Source organism: Mustela nigripes, chromosome 1 (genome assembly GCF_022355385.1).
Source record: "Mustela nigripes isolate SB6536 chromosome 1, MUSNIG.SB6536, whole genome shotgun sequence".
Taxonomy (NCBI): domain Eukaryota; kingdom Metazoa; phylum Chordata; class Mammalia; order Carnivora; family Mustelidae; genus Mustela; species Mustela nigripes.
In genome coordinates this window covers 146,609,573-146,622,737 of record NC_081557.1, presented here as the reverse complement: position 1 = coordinate 146,622,737, position 13,165 = coordinate 146,609,573, and the positions used below count along the sequence as shown (strand labels likewise).

General features: G+C 36.6%; 1 pseudogene; it reads left to right on the top strand.

Annotated features, from left to right (window-relative positions):
- LOC132000948 (glyceraldehyde-3-phosphate dehydrogenase-like) overlaps positions 1 to 13,165 on the top strand; it is a 65,055-nt pseudogene that overhangs the window by 32,454 nt on the left and 19,436 nt on the right.

Genomic DNA, 13,165 nt, shown 5'->3' with positions numbered 1-13,165 from the left:
CCCCTTTCTCCGCATCCTCGCCAGCATCTGTCATTTCCTGACTTGTTTATTTTAGCCATTCTGACTGGTGTGAGGTGATATCTCATTGTGGTTTTGATTTGTATTTCCCTGATGCCGAGTGATATGGAGCACTTTTTCATGTGTCTGTTGGCCATCTGGATGAATAAAAGAAAGAACAAGAACCATATGATACTCTCAATAGATGCTGAAAAAGCATTTGACAAAGTACAGCATCCCTTCCTGATCAAAACTCTTTAACTTTTTAGTCCATTTTAAAAAACAGCTTTTTATTAAAAGTATTGAGCAGGTTTTGTATTAAAACAATTGATCCTGTTTTTCTTCTCAATTTTTAGGAATTGAATGTGGAGCAGTGTGGATTCAAGGAGCAAAAGGTCTCTTTCTTCCTTTTACAGTTGACCTTTGAACACTGTTTAAACTGCCCTTGTTCACTTATACATGGATTCTTTTTTGATGAATACAGTACAATACTTTAAACAGATGTTCTATTTCTTATAATTTTCTTAATAATATTTATCTCTATTTTGAGAATATATTAGACATGTAACATACAATATATGTTAATTGGCTGTATATGTTACTGGTAAGGCTTTCAGTCAACAGTAAGCTATTAGTAGTTTAGTTTTGGGGGAAGTTCTACATTTTTTTTTTGAAGATTTTATTTATTTGTTTGACAGAGAAAGCACACAAGCCCAAGCAGGGGAAGCTGCAGAAGGAGAGGGTGAAGTAGGCTCCCCGCTGAGCAAGGAGCCTGATGCGAGACTGGATTCCAGGACCCCGGGATTATGACCTGAACTAAAGGCAGATGCTTAATTATATTAGCCACCCAGGTGCCCCTTATATAAACAATTAAAAGAATATAGAATATTGGGATAATATAAAAGTTGAATTAATAGCTACAGACAGAACATTCTCACTCTTGAGACTAGTATGCATCCTGTTCCCAACCTTGCCCTAGCCCTTTAGGTGTAGCTGTTGTTGACATCTGAAACAGGTGACTGTGATCAAGAACAACAACAAAGGGAATGTTGGAATTGATCCACTGTAAATTCATGAATATTTTTTTTCCTTTCCTTCTCTTTTAATGATTTGGATTTTAGGAGGAAAAAAAAATTTCATTTGGACCTTGAACACTTCTCAACCTCCCTTTTTTTATCATGGAGATAGCCAGCAAGCAACAGGCCTAGGTCATTCCAGCCAAACAGTATTTGGCTGGAATCTGGTGATGATGCTTGTTTTCACTGTGTTTATTTATTTATAGATTTTTTTTATAGATTTTTAATTGCTGAAGTATAGCTGACATACAGTGTTATATTAGCTTCAGGTGTACAACATAGTGATTCAGCGATTCTAGACATTACTCAGTGCTCACCACCATAAATGTGGTCACTGTACAACATTATTTCAACATTATGGACTACATTCCCTATGTTGTACTTTCATCTCTGTGAACATAACTGTAAATTTGTACCTCTTTGTCCTCTTTGTCCCATTCACTTTTTAAAAAATCATATCCTTTGCTGTAGAACTCATATTTGAAGATGCTTGTTTGGAAAATTATAGTGAGGTTCACCTTCAAATTTTAGAATTTGAAGAAACATATGAAACATAAGCTGAAATAAATATAAATAGAATAAAATGTAAGATTTCTTATTCCAATGTTAAAGAATTGGTTGGAATATTCTTAATCACTTACATATGAAAGTATTTATTATAAAGACCCATCTAGCTAAGTTGTAATGGGTTATAAATTTGGGGTCACTACTATTTGATAGTGTGTATTTAAAAGAAATAGTCAATAGCTCTAAAACATGCTTTTTCTGTATGCCTGTGGCAAAACTTGCCGCAATTCCATTCCTTTCCTTTCTTGTTCCACCTTTAATATTTATGTTATGTTTAGGCTCTTGGGTATCACACATATGGTTTTCTTAAAATGTTTTTAGAGGGCTATGGGTATTTACATTTTTAACTTTTAAGTACTTAACATGTTTTGTTCCTTAGCAGTAAAAACAAATAATATTTTGTCCATTCTTGCTGGAAAATTTCTAGTTATTTCCTAGAAAAGGAATCAGGGATTTAGAGTTATTTTTGCTAAAAAATCAACACAGTGCTTTGAAGTGTGTAAACCTGGGGATTCACAGACCTGTATCCCTGGGGATAAAAATATATGCTTATAAAAAATAAAAAATTAAAAAATATATATAAATATACTGTAAGCAGTTAAAAAAAAATCAACACAGGGGTGCCTGGATGGCTCAGTCAGTTAAGCATTTGGCTCTTTTTTTTAAGGATTATATTTATTTATTTGAGGGAGAGAGAGAGCATAAGCAGGGGAGGGAGAGGGAGAAGCTGACTCCCCTGCTGAGCAGGGTGCTTGACACTAGACTTGACGCTGGGATTTGGACCTGACCTGAAGGAGACGCTTAACTGACTGAGCCACCCAGGCACCCTTAAGCATATGAGTCTTGATCTCAGCTCAGGTTTTGATCTAAGGGTCATGAGTTCAAGTCCTACATTGGGCTCCAATGGGGCATGGAGATTATATGAAAAGTAATAAATAAATAAATGAATAATTGTTGAACCACCTATGCATCCCTTGGGTAAGTCCCACCTGGTCATGATGGATAACCTCTTCAACGTACTGTTGGACACTCTTAGCTAGGATCTTGTTGAGAATCTTGGCATCTATATTCATCAGGGATACTGGTCTGAAATTCTCCTTTTTGGTGGGGTCTTTACCTGGTTTGGGGATCAGGATAATTCTGGCTTCATAAAAAGAGTCTGGAGGTTTTCCTTCTGTTTCTAATTTTTGGAAACAGCTTCAGGAGAATAGGTATTGTTTCTTCTTTGAAAGTTGGGTAGAATTCCTCAGGGAATCCATCAGTTCCTGGGCTCTTGTTTGTTGGAAGGTTTTTGATCACTGCCTCAATCTTGTTAATACATATTGGTCTATTCAGGTTGTCAATTTCTTCCTGATTCAGTTTTGGAAGTTTATAGGTTTCTAAGAATGCATCCATTTTATGTAGGTTGCTTAACTTACTGGCATATAACTGTTGATAATAATTTCTGATGATTGTTTCTGTCTCCTCAGTATTAGTCGTGATCTCTCTCTTTTCATTCATAATTTTATTAATTTGGGTCCTTTCTCTTTTCTTTTGGATTAGTTTGGCCAATGATTTATTGATCTTACTGATTCTTTCAAAAAACCAGCTGCTAGTTTTGTTGATGTGTTCTACTGTGTCCCTGGTTTCTATCTCATTGAGCTTTGCTCTAATCTTGATTATTTCCATTCTTGTTTGTGGAGTTGGCTTAATTTGTTGTTGATTCTCCAGTACTTTAAGGTATAAAGAGAGCTGGTGTATTCTGGGTTTTTCAGTTTTTTTGAGGGAGGCTTGGATGGCTATGTATTTCCCCCTTAGGACCATCTTTGCCATAACCCATAGGTTTTGTAACAAACTGTCTTCATTCTCATGGTTTCCATGAATTGTTTAAAATTCTTTGATTTTCTGGTTGATCCGAACATTCTTAAGCAAGGTGGTCGTTAGCTTCCAGGTGTTTGAATTCCTTCCAGACATTTTTTTTTTTTGGTTGACTTCAGTTTCAAAGCATAGTGGTCTGTTCAACATTTGCAAATCTATCAATGTGATAGAACAAATCAATAAAAGAAGAGAGAGGAACCACATGGTCCTCTCAATTGATGCAGAAAAAGCATTTGACAAGATAACTCATGCGTTCCTGATTAAAACAATTCAAAATATAGAGATAGAGGGAATATTCCTCAACTTCATGAAATCTATCTATGAAAAACCCACAGCAAATATCATCCTCAGTGGGGAAAAGCTGACAGCCTTCCCTTTGAGATCAGGAACACGACAAGGATGCCCACTCTTGCCACTCTTGTTCAACATAGTATTAGAAGTCCTAGCAACAGCAGTAAGACAACAAAGAGAAAGGTATTCAAATTGACAAAGAAGAAGTCAAACTCTCTCTCTTCACAGATAACATGATACTTTGTATGGAAAACCCAAAAGACTCTACCCCCAAACTACTAGAACTTATATAGCAATTCAGTAATGTGGCAGGATACAAAATCAACATACAGAAATCAGTTGCTTTCTTATATACGAACAGTGAAAATATAGAAAGGGAAGTTAGAGAATCGATTCCATTTACTATAGCACCAAGAACCATAAGATACCTGGGAATGTACCTAACCAAAGAGGTAAAGGATCTGTACTCAAGGAACTACAGAACACTCATGAAAGAAATTAAAGAAGACACAAAAAGATGGAACACCATTCCATGCTCATGGATTGGAAGAATAAAAATTGTTAAAATGTCTATACTGCCTAGAGCAATCTATACTTCCAATGCCATTCCAATCACAATTCCGCCAGCATTTTTCAAAGAGCTGGAGCAAACAATCCTAAAATTTGTATGGAACCATAAGAGAGCCCGAATTGCTAAGGAAATGTTGAAAAAGAAAAACAAAACTGGAGGCATCACATTGCCTGATTTCAAGCTTTACTACAAAGCTGTGATCACCAAGACAGCATGGTACTGGCACAAAAACAGACACATAAACCAGTGGAACAGAGTAGAAAGCCCAGATATGGACCCTCAACTTTATGGTCAAATAATCTTTGACAAAGCAGGAAAAAATATACAGTGGAAAAGAGATAGTTTCTTCAATAAATGGTGCTGGAAAAATTGGACAGCTATGTGTAGAAGAATGAAACTTGACCATTCTCTTACACCATACACAAAGATAAACTCGAAATGGATAAAAGACCTCAGTGTGAGTCAGGAATCCATCAGAATCCTAGAGGAGAACATAGGCAGTAACCTCTCTGACATCGGCCACAGGAACTTCTTTCAAGATATGTCTCCAAAGGCAAAGGAAACAAAAGCAGAAATGAACTTTTGGGACTTCATCAAGATCAAAAGCTTCTGGACAGCAAAGGAAACAGTCAACAAAACAAAGAGGCAACCCAAGGAATGGAAGAAGATATTCGCAAATGACAGTACAGACAAAGGGCTGATACCCAAGATCTATAAAGAACTCCTCAAACTCAACACACACAAAACAGATAATCACGTCAAAAAATGGGCAGAAGACATGAACAGACACTTCTCCAAAGAAGACATACAAATAGCTAACAGACACATGAAAAAATGTTCATCATCACTAGCCATCAGGGAGATTCAAATCAAAACCACATTGAGATACCACCTCACACCAGTTAGAATGGCCAAAATCAACAAGACAGTAAACAGCATTTGTTGGAGAGGATGTGGAGAAAGGGGAACCCTTTTATACTGTTGGTGGGAATGCAAGTTGGTGCAGCCACTTTGGAGAGCAGTGTGGAGATTCCTTAAGAAATTAAAAATAGAGCTACCCTATGATCCTGCAATTGCATTATTGGGTATTTACCCCAAAGATACAGATGTAGTGAAAAGAAGGGCCATCTGTATCCTAGTGTTCATAGTAGCAATGGCCACAGTCGCCAAACTGTAGAAAGAACCAAGATGCCCTTCAACGGACGAATGGATAAGGAAGATGTGGTCCATATATACAATGGAGTATTATGTCTCCATCAGAAAGGATGAATACCCAACTTTGTATCAACATGGATGGGACTGGAAGAGATTATGCTGTGTGAAATAAGTCAAGCAGAGACAGTCAATTATCATATGGTTTCACTTATTTGTGGAGCATAAGGAATAACACAGAGGACATTGGGAGATGGAGAGGAGAAGTGATTTGGGAGAAATCAGAGGGGGAGATGAACCATGAGAGTCTGTGAACTCTGAGAAACAAACTGAGGTGTTTGGAGGAGAGGGGGCTGGGAGATTGGGTGAGCCTGGTAGTGGCTATTAAGGAGGGCACGTATTGCATGGAGCACTGGGTATGGCACATAAACAATGAATTCTGGAACACTGAAAAGAAATTTAAAAAATAAATTAAAAAATTTTAAAAAGGAATGAATAAGTGAATAAGTAAATAAAAATCAACATATAAAGTATGTCAAAATCTATTACAACCACACATTAAAAATCAATTTCATTGATTTAATTTAATTCAAGGCATTTTGAGATTATTTTTTAAAATGTGAATGACCACATTAAACAAAATGAAGTATGATCAAATCTCATTAAATTCTGGATTATTAATGTGACCTTACTTAGGTACTTTCTTTCCCTCTTCATATATTTAGTCCCAGCAACACTCTCATAGGTGTGCCTTATATATATTTTCTATTTACAAGTTTAATTCTTTGAAAAATGTCTTAGGACATTTTACCTCTGAAAGTTACAAAGGTTTGACCATATTACTATTCTGGATTATTTGTAGATATTTTGGTACATAGTAATTGCTTTTACCTACTAAGCATTAATAAAAGATGGGAACATGTTTGGGAAACAATGGCAATGTAGGAAGTATGTACCAGGCACTGTTCCAAGTGCTCTGCTTGGGTTTTCATTCAGCCCTCATCACAACCCTTTTAGGTAGATCTATTAGTATTTCTGTTTTGTAAGTGAGGAAACTGAGACACAGAGAGGTGGAATAATTTGTCTGCAGGCACACAGCCAAGGAGGGGCAGGGCCAGATTCTGAACTCCCTACAGCCCAGTTCTAGCTTCTGAACTTTTAACCTCTAAGACCAAGAGTTTCGTTTTAGTGTAGAATCATTGAGAAAGATCCACAACCTTTGTAACTGAATTATTTCAGCTCAAATAACATAATAACAGATAATGTATTAAATTTTTAAAAGAGAAAAACAGTATTATTACTTATAATCCCAGATATGTTAAAATAAAGTAGCTCAGTTTTCTGTGTCATAATCTATTGACACTCTTTTCTATTTAGGAATTTTCTCTTTTATATAAAATAGCTCAACAAGATATTGACCAAATATTTTATTTTGACAAACTTTTTAGAGAATTCTTGGTTTCAGAATCTTTGCAGTCTGTTATTCATTTCATTTTATAAAGCCCCCTACTCCGACCCCAAACGCCAAGAACTCTTGTGTTTTATTTTGTAGACTAGTGTGTGGTAAGGGGAGGATTTAAAGTTAGGGGTTATTTAGAATTATATGAGAAATTTTAGATGCTTGATAAAACCCTGAAACAGGAAGCAGTGTCAAAGTGTAGAAATTTCATTCTACAGAGAAATATATACTCTAAAAGTGGCTAGGGTTTAATTGCTATATTTAATTCACTGAATTAGAATTAGTGAATATAGAACCTAAACTGAAAGGTTATTGTGAAAGCCAACCTTAAAACTTTTAAAAATTCGGGACGCCTGGGTGGCTCAGTTGGTTAAGCAGCTGCCTTCGGCTCGGGTCATGATCCCAGCATCCTGGGATCGAGTCCCACATCAGGCTCCTTGCTCAGCAGGGAGCCTGCTTCTCCCTCTGCCTCTGCCTACCATTCTGTCTGCCTGTGCTTGGCTCTCTCCCCCTCTCTCTCTCTCTGATAAATAAAATCTTTAAAAAAAAAAATTTAAAAAAAAATTAAAAAAATAAAAAAAAACTTTTAAAAATTCATTTTTGTTAATTTTTTTTAATTTGAGTATAGTTGACATATAATGTTACATTAGTTTCCAGAGTACAACAGAGTGACTCAACTCCTCTATACATGATGCTATCTCTGCTCACCACAAGTGGAGCTACCATCTGAAAGCCAACTTTTAGTCTGTGGTTTGTAAGGTGTTTGTATTAAAGGATGCTTGAGAACGTTACCTGTAATGCTCCACATCACTTGGCATCAGGGAAATACAAATCAAAACCACAATGAGATACCACCTCACACCAATCAGAATGACTAAAATTAACAAGTCAAGAAATGACAGATGCTGGCAAGGATGAGGAGAGAAGGGAACCCTCCTACACTGTTGGTGGGAATGCAAGCTGGTGCAACCACTCTGGAAAAGTGTGGAGGTTCCTTAAAAAACTGAAAATAGAGCTACCCTATGACCCAGCGATTGCACTACTGGGTATATATCCTAAAGATACAAATGTGCTCCGAAGGGGCATGTGCACCTGAATGTTTATAGCAGCAATGTCCACAATAGCCAAACTATGGAAAGAACCTAAATGTCCATCAACAGATGAATGGATAAGGAAGATGTGGTATATATACACAATGGAATACTATGTAGCCATCAAAAGAAATGAAATCTTGCCATTTGTGATGATGTGGATGGAACTAGAGGGTATTATGCTTAGCAAAATAAGTCAATTGGAGAAAGACAACTATCATATGATCTCCCTGATATGAGGAAGTGGAGATGCAATGTGGGGGGCTTGGAGGGTAGGAAAAGAAAATGAAAGAAGATAGGATTGGGAGAGAGACAAACCATAAAAGACTCAATCACAAAAATAGGGTTGCTGGGGGGAGGAGGGACGGGAGAGAGGGTGGTGGGGATATGGACATTGGGGAGGGTATGTGCTATGATGAGTGCTGTGAAATGTGTAAACCTGGCGATTCACAGACCTGTACCCCTGGGGATAAAATACATTATATGTCTATTTAAATAAATAAATAAATAAATAAATAAATAAATAAAAAGAAAGAAAACAGTACCTGTGTCTATTTTTCATGGTGTTTCCATGAAGCTCAATTGAGTCACATAATTAGATTGTCAAATAGATGCATTAAGTTGGCTTTAGACTTAGAAATTGTCAGTAAACATAATGGGAAAAATAGTTTACTTTAATTATTGGTCATTAAAATAATTGTGTCTTGTATTTGTCCTTAAAATGTTTCACATCTGATGCCATATTGTTTCATCATAGTAGCTCTATGAAGCAGTTCAGAAGCTGATAGGATCTGCATTTTACTAAAAAGGAAAATTAATGAACTGACTTAATGAAGGACAAGCAGGTTTTTAGAAAAACAGGCAGAACGAGACCTTAAACTTCCACCCTTTCTAGTGACCTTCCAAATGACCACACCTTTCAAAGAAGGTGGTTGCTAAATCCTTAACATTGTAACAATTGTAACAATTAACATTGCTAATTATGTATTTCTGTACTTGAATTCTGTTTCAAACTAGGATATATGACTCATTCTATAATAAACTATCCAATAGCTATACATCATATAGGATGTGGATATTTTTTTAAGAGAAATTGATCTATCCCCATGATATAAATATCATTTAAAATCATCTGTCATATGACGAAAATGGTAAGCATAAGTCAAATAAAACAGGGAAAAAAAGGATTTTACAAAGACAATTTTAGTGATTCTTTCAAGCTATTAATGACATGTGTTGAGTTGTATTCCTCAGATAAAATGTATTGTTATTAATTTATAAATGACTAATAGTGTTATCACTTTATGAGGTGTTTATTTTTGTTACCATGCATGGTATAATTGGGAAAACCTGTAATAATAAATTCTTTATAGTGATCATACAAATCAGAGATAATTACATGATCCAGGAAAATATCTTCCTTCATGGTATGCAGATACAGGCTTGTGTCATATTTTGAGGTATGCATTTGTTAATTTCTATACTTTGTTAATAGGGTCCTTGAGAAGTAGTCCTTTGACTTCCAGTATATCATAAACAGAGGGCAGTTGTGGAAATATTTTCAGGAGATATTGCACAAGCAGGGACTAGAATGGGTAAGTAGGCATATTTTTACAGTTACAGCTGTAAGAATTCCTCACTTTCTTATCACTGTCATCAGTTCATCAATTATAATATTCATTAGCTGGCCCTTCTGAACTTGGCAGTGTATGCCCAGGGTCTTGCCATGTTTATAGCCCTTTTGCCTTTCAGGATTTGGATACCTTTAAACATTTGTTGTTTATATACTTTTTTTCATAATATTTATTTCAAGTTTATCAAAAATTTTAAAACATCTTGACTTTAAGTATGGCTATGTATGTTTGCCCATTATGTGTATGGTAAATGATGGATTTAGAGGATAGTCCCAAACAAAGCAACCTGGTAAAGTTTATTTTGGGTTTACTCTGCCCATGTCATCACCCCAATCCTGTGTTCCATTACCCCCATATTAGGAACCCATTTTCCCAGAGTAGTGTCTTCTTTCTTAGTGCCCTCTAAACAGGTCTCAGGGTGGGCTGTGCTGTGCCATGTCCCAGGCACACAGGATTTTTTTCCTACATTGCTTTTGCTTTCCCCTCACAAATGATTCGGACCTGCCATGATCATAGCACCAGGCCTCTCGAGGCTTCAGTTCTGATAACTCAGTGAGCTCATTCATTCATTGGGACATAACATTTGGAAATCTTTGAATTCCTACATTTCACACAGTGAGAAATTGAGGCTGAGAGAAGTGGGTAAAAGGAGAGAAAGTAAGAACCCTCCTTTGGGTCCCAGGAAGAGAAGTAGAATTTTCTAGAAATGTTCATGTCATGGGGAAAAGTTCTGTTCTATTTCCACTTCTTTGCTCTTTCTCTACCAACATTTAAAAATGGAAGGAGAATTGAATTTTGACTATGCAAGACTTACATCTTAAAATTAAAGCCAAAATCAGTAAGTTGGACTACATTAAGCTAAAAAATTTCTGCACGGCAAAGAAATGATTAACAAAATGAGAAGGCAACCTATGGAATGGGGGAAGATATTTGCAAGCCATCTATCTGATGAGGGGATACTAATCCAAATATATAAGGAACTTCCTACAACTCAATAGAAAAGAAAACCCAAACAATCCAATGGAAAAAATGGGCAGAGGACTTGAATAGACATTTTCCCAAAGATGACACATTAATAGCTAATAAATATATGAAAAAGTGCTCAACATCACTAACATCAGGGGAATGCAAATCAAAACCACAATGAGGGGCGCCTGGGTGGCTCAGTGGGTTAAGCCTCTGCCTTCGGCTCAGGTCATGATCCCAGGGTGCTGGGATCGAGCCCCACATTGGGCTCTCTGCTCAGCGGGGAGCCTGCTTCCTCCTCTCTCTGCCTGCCTCTCTGTCTACTTGTGATCCCTCTCTCTGTCCAATAAATAAATAAAATCTTTAAAAAAAAAAAACAAAAAAACAAAAAAAACCACAATGAGATATTACCTCATACCTGTTAGAATGGATATTATCAAAATGACAGGAGATAGCAAATAACAAATGATACAGAGAAACAATGTGCAATGTTGGTGGGAATGTAAATTGGTGCAGCCACTCTAGAAAGTAGTGTGGATGCTCCTCAAAAAATTAAAACCAGAACTACCCCTGATCCAGCAATCCCACTTATAGGGATATATTCCAAAATAAAATCCCTCTCTCAAAGAGATATCTAAACCCCCCACCATGTTCATTGCAGCATTATCTACAATAGCCTTGACATAGAAATAATCTAAGTGCCCATCAACAGATGAATGGATAAAGAAAATGTGGTATATCTACACAATGAATTATTATTCCTCCATAAAAAAGAAGGAAATCCTGCCACTTGAAACACCGGGAATGGACCTTGAGGGCATTATACTAAGTGAAGTAATTCAGATCGAGAAAGACAAAGACTTATATGTGAAATCTAAAAACATTGAACTCCCAGAAACAGAATAGAATGGTGATTGTCAGGGGCTGAAGTGCAGGGGAAATGGGGGGATGTTGGTCAAAGGCTACAAACTTTCAGTTACGGTATGAATAAATTCCAGGGGGCCAATGTATAGCATGGTGACAATAGCTAACAATACTGCATTGTGTACCCCAAAGTTGCTATGAAAGTAGAGCTTTAATTTTCTCACCATAACAACAAAATGGTAATTATGTGAGGTCAACCATGTGCTAACTAACCTTATTGTGGCAAACACTTCACAATATATACAAACATGAAATCATCATATTACTCACCTTAAACTTACACAATGTTATGTGTCTGTTCTAGTTCAATAAAAGTGGATATAAATTAAAACGAGAAACACGTTATGGAAATAGCAGAGGCGTATTCACCATAACGCTAATGAAGCTTCACCTCCAGGGCCCCTCACTTATCTGAGCCTCTTCCAAGGCGCTACTATTGGGCTCACACAGTCAGATATTTTTGTAATTTGATAGGAGTAAGATATTTTGTCTGCAAGACTATTATCTCTTTCTACCTCAACTACCCTTTTGCCAACATTTTCCAGATGTATTTATGTGCCTCCTAGGCTGCTCTGTGTGTTATTGTCAGCCTTCTTGGCTGGGCCACTATAGGAGTATGTCTACCTCAACCACACCAGCTCACCTAATTTCATGATACTGAAGATGGGGCCGAAAGTTTGGACGCCATATGAACAACCTTTAGTCCCAAGTGCCAGAAGTCTATGGGCAGTGGAGGAGAAACATTTTTAAAAGATGTGCAGCCAGGGGAGCCTGAGTGACTTAGTCAGTTAAGCGTTTGCCTTCGGCTCAGGTCATGATCCCAGGGTCTTGGGATCAAGCCCCATGTGGGGCTCCTGGCTCAGTTTCTCTCTCTCCTACTCCCCCTGCTTATGTTCCTTCTTTTACTGTGTCAAATAAATAAGTAAAATCTTTTAAAAAATTGAAAAATGTGCACTCAGAAGCCAATCCATACGTGGAAAATTTGTCCTATCATTAAGTGTGTATCAATTTATTAAACACAAAATTCATTAGGCATGTAAGCAGGCGTTTCCGTTCTCCTTGGCATCCAGTCAAAACTAGAAGTTCTCCCCTGTCAGGACTATAGTCGACAATGAAGCATATTAAATTATATTATGATAACATCCCAAGGTAAAACTGTTTTTTGTGTATTTCTACATGAGATCAATAGATATTTTTCTATCAAGAAGTAAATTGTAACAAATCTTCAGACCACATCAAAAGCAGTAATTCATTAAGAAAGATAAATTTCAAATAGAAAAGGATAAATTGAATCCAATTAATGAAGAGTAGTAAATTATATGAACACATTGGAGAAAGATTTAAGTTCCTTGACGATTTGACAGCAAATACTGAAATCCACAAAATAGCCTAAAACTTACCCCGCTACAGTGAATCATCAACTGAAGGAAGGTTGTCATAAAATATTTAAGATTAACTTGCACAAGTTAATCTTGTTAATCTTGCACAAGTTGATTTTGTTAATCTTGCACAAATCCACAAAATAGCATAAAACTTACCCCGCTACAGTGAATCATCAACTGAAGGAAGGTTGTCATAAA